Below are 10,403 nucleotides of genomic sequence, written 5' to 3'. Positions count from 1 at the left end.
GCCCTCCCCTGCAGTTTCTGGCCTCCTCAAGTGAACTCAGAGGATTCCGGGGCTTGTGGCGCGAACTCTCCGGTTTCTAGGCAAGGTGGCGTCTTATTGATGTTTCTCCCCACCAAAAGCCCCCCCATCCGGTTCTGGCCCCAATCTCCTTTTAGGATCTCCAGGTCAAGGGCAACGACAGACGTCTTGAAACCCAAACCCAGCTGGCAGACTCTTTGCTCCTCAAGGACACACATGTGTGCTCCACACACCCACACATGTGGGTGCACATAGCCTGGCAGTGGCATCAGACCTGCTAAGTGGCTTCAAAAGAAACCCTATCCAGGCGCTGGGAACACAGACCTCAGGGAGGTGGTGGCAGACCCAGGCTCCGGCTAGCCCTGGCAGAGTTTCTGTGTGACCACAGGGAAGGCTTTTCCCTCCCTAGCCTCAGTTTTCCCATCTGTAAAGCTGGTGGTAGAGATCAAGGCGGTGGTTGGGAAAGGCCCCCAGCTTCATGCCTGGACCAGTGGGCATGGCTGCAGTGGCCGTGGTTGGAGTCTTTTCCTGGTTTGAAGGCGGAGCCATCAAGATTTGTCCTTTTCATGGTTGTGGGGCATGAGGGTGAGGAGGATGGAGAAGGACTACAAGTGTTTTGGCCGAGTGCTTGGAAGCATGTTGGGATGGGATGGAGAGAGGACTAGGGTTCAGACTTGGTGGACTGTGATGTTGGTTGGGTCCAGGTGGAAATACTGAGTAGATGAGCAGATAATCGAGCCTGGGGTTCCAAGGAGAGCCCAGGGGTGAGATGGCCATTTGGTCACTGTCACTAAAAGGCAGCATAGAAAAGCAAAGTGAATCAAGGCTTGGGCCTGGGACACTTGTGCTCTGGAGGTCAGGGAGATGAAGAGAAAAGAGGCAAAGAGAGCAAGAGGTAACAGCCAGGGAGATGGAGAATCCCGGGGATCTTAGCTGTTGTCAAGTGAAGATGGGGGCTTGGAGGGGTGAGGGTCTCAGGGCCCTCAGCACTATTGTGCTCTGAGCTTCAGCCTCACTTCCTGGGATGTGGGCAGCACTGATGAGCGAGTACAGAGTATCCGGGGGTCACAGTCATTCCCCCCGAAGGAAGTAATTATTAATAACCTATATCTGCTGTGGCTGTGGGTGAGTGCACCAGACGAAGAATGTAAAAGAACATTATAAACTGAATTTTGGTGCACATGGAAGAGATGCAAACACTGAGGGGAAAGCTCTCCACTCCCCAGACCCTGCAGAGACACAGGGTGGGAAGAGGGAAGGCTGTGTGGCCAGAGTCCTGGAGTCAGAGTCTGGAGGGAACCTGGAGATTAGTCTTCTGGGCTCTCAATCTGTTTTGCAGATGAGGAAATTCCAAGATGGGAAGGACCTTTCCTGTGGTCACAGAGCTGATATGGGGCCGAGGGCCGTTGGTGGGGCATCCTAGCGTGGGCCTCCCACCAGCGTCTGTGCAGAAAACTCAGCCTCTGTTGAACAAGCGCCTGGAGTGTGTGCTCTCCCATGTCCAGGGCTGTGCCTGCTCCACACTGGCTCCCGTGGCCCACAGAACCAATTCCCTGGCCTGGCATACAAGGCCCCCTCCCCAGGGTCCAAGAGACTCTTCCAGCCACATTTCCTACAACTCCTCAGGCATCTCTCTGTCCAGCCTCCCTCTGGGCATCTGCCGCTCTTTCACAGAAGGCCTGGAATGTCACTTCCCTGAGCCTTTGGAGCCATCTCTATAAAGCCTTCCCTAATGCCCTCAAGCTCCATACAACCCTTTGAAACTTTTGTTTTTTTTTTAAGATTTTTTTAATATAGACTAGTCTTCATTGAATCTGTTATAATATGGCTTCTGTTTTTATTTTTAACGTTTTGGTACTTGGGCCATGAGACAAGTGGGATCTTACATGACAAGGGATCAAACCCACGTCACCTGCATTGGAAGGTGAAGTCTTTATCACTGGACCACCAGGGAAGTCCCTATACAACCCTTTGGATCCTTAAAGCAGCCATCACACTCATGTTCACAGTGGTCAGCCCACTTTTCCTCCAAGGCCCATGTAAATGGGCTCTCCTCCAGGAAGTCTTCCCTGACCACCCTCAGCCTGGGTCAGTGGCCTCCTCTGGGTTCCCACAGCGTCTTTCTCCCACTTTGCACTGAGCCGTGGTGTTGTAAAGAGGTCTGTGCGGCGTCTGTGCCTGCCTCCTCCTCCCATCTAGGGCCTCCACATGGGCTGGGACTAGCCCAGTGCACTGTGGGGGCCCCAGGCTTCAGCAAAGGCACCCCAGAGGCTGAGTACATGCCTTGGAAATGTTGGATTTTGGGGTGTCCTTTGGACCTTAACCAGGACAAGCAGATGGAGAAACCAGACCAAGGACCCACAATAACTCAGAAAGGGCAGTCGTAGTAATGCAAATACTGCCTGTTATTGTGCACCTGATGTGTCTTATTACACATGTGTTGTCCAGAGCCACCTTCACAACAGGTCTCTCCCTCTGACAGGTGAGAAAAGTGAGGATCTGAGAGGGGAGGCCACGTGGCCCAGATCACACAGTAAGTTCATAGCAGTGCAGGGAGCCCAGGTGTGTCTGACACCGAACCCCTTTTGACACGTCCTCACTCCCAGACATGGGGAGAGCAGGGTGGAAGACACAGGCTACTTCCAGCTCAGGACAGGCGATTCAGCTGGCCCCTGACTCAGCGGGCCTGCTGCTGGCCAGTGCCAGGCCTGCTGTGAAGCCTTGCGCCTTTCTGCTGGTCAGGGGCTGGGGAACGCGGGGACCATGGAGAGCTGCTCCCTGGACCGCTCTTCCCTGACCAGATCAGGGTTCTAAGCTCGCAGTTAAGCTGAGCCCCCATTCCGGGGAGGTAGGAGTGGGGCTTTCACCTGTGGGAAGGCCATAAACTCAGCTCTGGTGTCTCCCAATCTCACCATGTTCTGAGATTCAGAACCATAAGATCTGGGTACCCTGGACTTTCAGAGTAAATATCCTCAAACCACTGCACTGGAAGTCCTGTTGTGGCCCCTTGGGCCAGGAGCTAATTCAGAGAATTTAAAAGGCCCAGGTATGGATCTTTCTGTGGGTGTCAGAATGCTTGTCACCAGCAGGATTCCTGACCCAGCCCACACTCCATCTCCCTTCTTCTCTCGGAGGCAGCAGTGCCAGGCTGGCAAGGCCTAGAGATGGCAAGCCCCCAGGCATACTAGGACCAGCCACTTTGAGGAGGCTCCTGAGCCAAGTGTGGGAGGCCGGCCGGAGACACGGGAGAGACAGGGCCGGGGGAGAGAGACAAGAAGGCGGCAGAGAGGAAACAGGAACTCTTGAAAAGAAGGAGAGATTAGCTCGGTGGGAAAGGAGAGAATGGGCAGATAAGGTCCCCTGGGGAGGCCAGGTCAGGCCAGCGGAACAACGAAGAGGGGACTGGCCCCAGCCTGAGCAGGCTGACGGTCTATTTTTCCTTAGGTCATGGAGACCAGCTGCCAGATTACACAGACCAGGCCTCCAGCAGGATGCAGGCCCCAGTCGGGGACCCCAGACCTGCGAGGGACTGGATGGGGCAGGGGGAGCTGGGGGCTGGAAAACTGTAAACCCAGCATCTTTCCTGCTCTCTTGCTGTGTGACTCCAGGCAGCCGCTTGGCCCCCTTCTCTGCAGCTATTGTCTCGTTTAATTCTCAAATCATTCTGAGGGGTTGTGTCCAGGATCTCTTTTTTATTATTAATGAAGAAACTGAAGTACAAAGAGAGAGAAGCGATGGCCCTGGTTACAGAGGTGCAAGTGGGAGAGCAGGGATTCGAGCCTAGACTGCGTGGCTTCAAGTCTGTGAAGGCCATCCCAAGGATGGAAGCCTAAGCAGGTCTTGATTGCCGCAGGGACTGGGGGCTGTAGTCAGGTGCAGAAGCCAGGGGACCCCTCCCCATGGCCATCAGGCTGCAGCTCAGCCAACACTTCCTGCCCTGTCCTCCCCTGACTGTGGAGCTCACCATCACCTGGGTGCCTGGACTCGCAGGAACCACCTGTGTGTGGGGGGAAGGGGAGGTGAAGTGCCTCTTCTGGGGGACAACTCCCAACTCCCAGTTAGTGTAGCAGAGATGGCTGAAGTCAGAAGACGGCAGAGTCCTGAGGGCTCTGGGTATGGTGGGGAGGTTAAGCCCGCTCCTATGAGGGTGACAGAGTAAGGAGTGGGAAGTCTGGAAGACTTCTTGGAGGAGGTACCGTTTGCACGAGGTCTGGAAGGTGAACAGAATTTTAGCAGATGGAGAGGGAAGTGAAGGGGAGAGTCTGCAGTGTTTACCTGGAGGAGGCCAGAAATTGGGATGTGGATGGAGCTCAGGGACCCGTGGGCACCAGGGCAGCACAGGCCTCAGGTCGGAACGTCGGAATCAGGTATCTAAGACCACCCCACCAGGGCTCTAGCTGCCAGCTGGTTTGTCCACCACCTGCCTGCCAGGTTCCCGCCCACCCTCAGAGATGGCTGGCTTCAGGCAGAGCCATTTTAACAGCTGTACATTTAATGGGTCCCTTTGCTCTTGTAGACCAAATCAATATCCGCTTGGCTCCCAGACCTGTGGCTGCTGAAGACTCTCCTTATGGGACCCTTGGTCCCCATTGCCTCACCTGCTGGGCTCCTTTGGGGGCTGAAGGGCTGGGGAAGGCGTGGAGCAGAGGGGAGGGGGCAACTGACCCAAACGCCCCGAGCCAGGCTGGAAGTCGGGATGGGGCTTGTGAGAGTTCCTGGACAAGGGCATGGCTGTGGTTAAACCCAAGTGTTTATTTTGTGTCTCCACCGTTTCTGTATCCGTACTGTATGAGTGAGCTGTCCCTTGGGGGTGGGAAACTGGCTGAGATGTGCTGGGACAGCAGCCTGTGAGGCTACCCATGAAGGTGCCTTCTGACTCAGGATTCTGCTTCACTTTTCTTAGATTCTGAACTTCCATCCAGGACATTCCATGGTCCTGGGAGTTTAGAACCCAAGACTGCTGCTGCTGCGTCGCTTCAGTCGTGTCCGACTCTGTGCGACCCCATAGTCGGCAGCCCACTAGGCTCCTCTGTCCCTGGGATTCTCCAGGCAAGAACACTGGAGTGGGTTGCCGTTTAGGACACTAAATGTCTAGCATGTCTAGAATCTGAAGAATCCCAAACTGGATGGGATTTGCTTTCCTCCATCTGAAATGGGACCATCATTGAAGTTTTTCTAGTTTTACATCATTCCTCCTCTCCTTACCACATTTCTCCTCCCCCAAGAGATGTCCTCACCTCTGACCCCGGAGGTGGTGGGGAGCAGGAATCCTGCTGGCAGCAGACCCTGGTTTTATTTAGCATCTCCATGGACACTTCTGGGGGAAAGGGCGGGCAGCCTGGGTACCGTCTGGCCACCTCCTGGGACAGACTGCTTGTCAGGGTGGTTTCCCTGCTTGTCTGTGATGGGCTTATTCTCCGTGCTCCAGGTGACACCCACCAGCAGACCCCTGCTCTTCAGGTGTAAGTTTGGAGGCCATTGCCCTCCTGGGGGTTGCTGTTCTTCCCTCCTAATGTCCCCGATGGCTCCTATCCCCACAAACAGACCCATGGTCACCACCCAGGGATGGGACCTAGATCTTCAGAAATGGAGCATGGATGACTGCCCTCCACACTCTTTCCCAGCAAAGCCCAGGCTGGGTCTCCATTTCTGAAGCAAAAGAAAATAGATACCCACTACCTCCCGCACACACACAGAGCTGACCTCCCACCCAACACACATCCACCCCGACACACCAGGGACACCCACCACCCTCTGCAGAGCTCACGTGAAACGCACAAACCCTGCAGGGAGGCCCATTGTGTAGCAGGTGGGGCCTTGGCCTGTTAGGATCAGAGCTAGGGTGTTCTCTCTGCCACTGCCCCTTATAAGCTGAATGATCCTGAACAAGTTTCAGACCCCAAGGCTCCGCTTCCTCACTTAAAAATGCAGGTGAACCCAGCTCTCTCCTGACCTGGGTAAAGCATTGAGCACCACACCAATGGTGGCTGGACCCTCTGGCCAGCGCTTGGCCAGTGGTCCCTATTATGCTCTCCACCTTTCCTTCCCCGAAGCTTCCCTGGGCTTGTTCTCCATGCCCCGTGCTCTGCTGAGTGCTGGGGACACAGGAAAGCCTGTTCCAGCTCACCTGCCAGGGGTGAGGGAGCCCCTCGGAGAGCAGACTCTGCCATGTGAGCGGCCGGGAGCATGGCTGCATGGAGTGGTCAGCACGCTTTGCTCTCGGCTGGCTCTGACTCCTGGCTGTGTGGCCTGGGATAAGCTACTTAACCTTCTGAGTCTCTGTTTGTTCATCTATAAAGCAGCACAAATAACAACACCCACGTCTCGGGACTGTCCTGAAGCTCCAACTAGATAATGGACATCACTTACTTGGTAGATAGCAAGACTCATTCATTGGTAGATTGTTGTCAAATCAGACTTCAGTCACTCAGTAAGTCAACAAATGTCCAGGGAGCAACTGCACTGAGCTGGTCACTGCTGGGCTCTGGGGAATCAGAGCTGAGGTCAACATGGCTCCAGACCTGAGAGTCCCCACTCATGACGAGTGGGCTGGGAAAGGGGGAAAAGTGGGCCAGGAACCTGCGACCAGGGGACGGGGAGGAAGTCAGGGTAGCCCTCCCAGAGGAGGCCCCTTGGCCCTGCAGCTGGATCTTACAAGGATGAGGAGCCGTGGCCATGAAGACCGGAGGACACCAGGCAGAGGGCCAGCACCACGCAGATGGGAGGACAGAGGCTCTTCCTTCAGGAGACACACTCTCAGAGGCCTTGAGGTTTACAGCATAGCCCAGCTCTGGGAGGGGAGTCCTGCAGGAGGCCGCAGGGAGGGCCACACTGGCGTGAATCCCAGCTCCACCCTCATGCGCTGTTCCTTTGACCCCCGGGACAATCTGAGGGCCGGGAGGGTCTGCCCAGCTCCTTGATGAAACCCTTAACCCTGCAGCCCCCTGAGTACTTGGGCAAACCCCTGTCTCCCCCCAGGAAGCTGTGGGCCTCTGGGAGGGCCCTTCCCCCCCATCAAGTCCCCCAGCCCAGCTCTGCACAGGGTACCCCCACTCCAGGGGGACCTGCGGCTCCTAGGGATGCCATCTTATTCCCACTGCCTCCCCAGAACCTAAACCAGGCCTGACCCAGAGACAGAGCAGGGCCACACCACTTGATGGGCTGGGGGACCCACATCAGAGGGGTAGGAGGCTGCCCCCTGGTGATGGTGGGCACCCAGAGAGGCAGCCAGACCATCCTCCTCCAGGTTAACCCTTCTCTAGATGAGGAGGCTGTTCCTGAAGGGCTCTGGCTCCCAGTGGCTCTCCCAGCCTGCACTAAGTATTTCCCTCCTTCTCTCACTCACGCTCATGTCTCCTGAGCACCTACTGTGTGCTGGGGCTGCCCCAGTGTGAGTGTGCCTGGGGTGTCATCCTCCCGAGTGCCCTGAGAAACCAGACTCATTGAGAGTCTGAGATGGAAGTCAAGGGGTTCACAGCCCCAAACCCTGGGCTTTAGGACCTGGCTTCTAGGGGTCGTGGAGGGGGTGCCACCAGAAGGCAGGGTGTTTTAGAATCATATCCACAGACTCATGGGCTTCCCAGGTGGGGCTAGTGGTAAAGAACCCACCTGCCAATGCAGGAGATGTCAGAGACATGGGTTTTATCCCTGGGATTGGGAAAATCCCCTGGAGGAGGGCATGGCAACCCACTCCAGTATTCTTGACTGGAGAATCCCCATGGACAGAGCAGCCTGGCAGGCTACAGTCCATAGGGTCACAAAGAGTAGGACATGACCGAAGTAACTTAGCACATTACAGATAACATCACAGACTCACATGCCTTAGAACATGGAAAGCTAGACTGAGCCCTACAGTGGGAAAGTGCCCACCGAGCACCTCCTGCACCCAGGCACTGCGTCACCCACGTGTCCCGACAGCCTCACCTTGCATGGAGCCCTGGGAGTCATCACACCATCATTGCCCCAGAAACAACTTCCTTGGAGGCGAGTTTAGAGCAAGGCCAAGGCTCAGCCCCACCATTCATTCCTGGGCAACCTGCGTCACCCGTGTGCTTCACTTTCTTCATCAGTAAAATGGGGACAATCACGGTTCTGCTCGCTCAGGGAAGCTGCGAGAAGTCGGTGAGATCAAGGGCTCAGGCAGCCTGTGGCCTTGTAAACATGTGCCGTGAAGATCACGGTGCTGAGATTTGAGGCCTGGCTATTCAGACCCGATTCCACCCTGGAAGCCGGTCCCATAGCGGGCCACCCCTCCCTGGGGAACAGTAGACCCGGCCTCCTGCTAAGCACTGGCCGCAATTCTGGGCAGAGCAGGTGTTTATAAATGGCTGGTTTTATGATTTAGGGGAGGGTACAAGTGGCATTTGGGGATTTCTTGTTAGCCCCTCCAGAATGCCACCCTGGTAAATGGAGTCCCTCTGAGGCCCTCCATCCTTGGCAAAGGAACTCCATCTGTGCTGTCACTGGGTCTTCCCATGTCTGCTCAGAGAGATGGCCTTGGTTCCCTTCTCAGCTGCTCACTGAGGTCTGCTCAGTAGCAGGTGGTGTGTGTGTGGGGGGGGGGTGGGTAGGGTGGGGGTGAGGGCAGGTGTTCAGGGAGGCTTTGGTCACTAGAGAGACAGAGGGGCCTTGAAAGGCAGCCTGTCCAACCTCCTGCCCCCACCCCCACTCTACAGATGAGAAGACTGAGGCCCAGAAGGGCCTGGCTCTGCCAGGTCCCACTGTGTCAGAGGCAGATCCTCCAGCCTTGCTCTGGCCTTTGAAGGTGCCTGAGCTAGGCAGAGCCTGCTGTGATCAATCTCAGCCACCCTGCCCGCCTTGTCCCCGAGGCAGTCTCCTCTCTCTCTCCACACTGCCCCAGAAGCCAGAGCGGCCACACCAGAGGGGATCATCCTGGGTCCCGCCAGGCCCGGAAAGGACAAGCCCAAATATTTAGTCTCTGCGGAAGGGAGCAGAGCTCAGACCCTGGCCCAGAGGCCCTTCCTCAGGCCCCAGGCCAGGAACCATGTCACACAGGGACACAAGCCCCGACTCCCCACCATGTCCTAAGGCTCCAAGCAAATTTTTTTCCTACAAACCTGAAGTTATTGAATGAGGTGACCATTTTCATGTGACTTCATATTTATCATTCATTCATAAATAACGAATGAAACCACCACATTCATTATTCCTCTGGGTCAAGGCATCATGTTCTCCTGCAAAGCTCCCTGAAATAGTAGCAGTAATAAGTTTTTGTTCTAACTGTTGCTTCCTGACCCGCATACAGGTTTCTCAGGAGACAGGTAAGGTGGTCCAGTACTCTCATCTCTTTAAGTTTTCCACAGTTTGTTATGATCCACATAGTCCAAGGCTTTAGCATAGTCAATGAAACAGAGGTAGATGTTTTTCTGAAATTCCCTTGTTTTCTCTATGATCCAGTGAATGTTGGCAACTTGATCTCTGGTTCCTCTGCTTTTTCCAAACCCAGCTTGAACATCTGGAAGTTCTCGGTTCATGTAATGTTAAAACCTAGCTTGGAGGATTAGTAATAATACTAACAATAATAATAACAGCAACTCACACATCTATAAGGTACAGTTCACACAGGGTTTCATATCCTGCAGCACCTCATAACAGCTTTGTAAGGTGGGGAATATTATGGCCATTTTAAATGGGAAAACTGGGCTCAAAGGGCTGTAACCCAGGGTCACGGAGAGCGGCTGGACTCAGAATTGGGTCTGATGGCAGAGTCATGGTCCCATGTTTGGGGAGACAGTGGTGCAGACAGCCTGGCCCATGAGGGAGGCCTCCTCCAGGTTGGGGCAGAGACCAGCTGCATCCCCAGGCTCCTCTCCTTCTTCTCTACAGCCAGCCCCCTGCCCCTAGCCTCAGGCTGGCTGCTGTGTGAAGCCCAGATCAGGGTTCCCATGGGTCCTCTGGAAGCCTGTCTTACCCTCCCCCCATCACCCCCCAGTCCTGAGTCCTTCTGGTCTCCCATCTCTGTAAACATGAAATCCCATCTTTCCCTACCCCATGCATTAGAAATGCAAATTGTCAGGCCCCACCCCAGCTCAACAAAATCAGCGCTCTGGGGAGAAGGGGTCAGCAATCCGTGTTTTTAGCAGATTCTCCAGGTGGTTCCAACGCTAGAGACTAAGCACTATTGCTCTAGTGCGCATGCCCTACCTCTTCACTCTCCTGTGTAACACCCTCCATGGCTCCCCATTGCCTGCAGGGTAAGTCCTAGCTCCTCAGCCTCACGTGGAAGTCCATCTGATGTGGCCTTGGACACTCCTCTCTGGACCCTCCTCCCAGCCTGCTCCTCTCGACACTTGCACCCCCTCTGCTCCTTCCCCAGCACTTCCCGAGTTCCATGCTTCTCACATGCGCCATCTCCTTTCACATCT

This window comes from Bos taurus, chromosome 15 (assembly GCF_002263795.3).
Source record: "Bos taurus isolate L1 Dominette 01449 registration number 42190680 breed Hereford chromosome 15, ARS-UCD2.0, whole genome shotgun sequence".
Taxonomy (NCBI): domain Eukaryota; kingdom Metazoa; phylum Chordata; class Mammalia; order Artiodactyla; family Bovidae; genus Bos; species Bos taurus.
Note: the sequence above shows the minus strand (reverse complement) of the source record.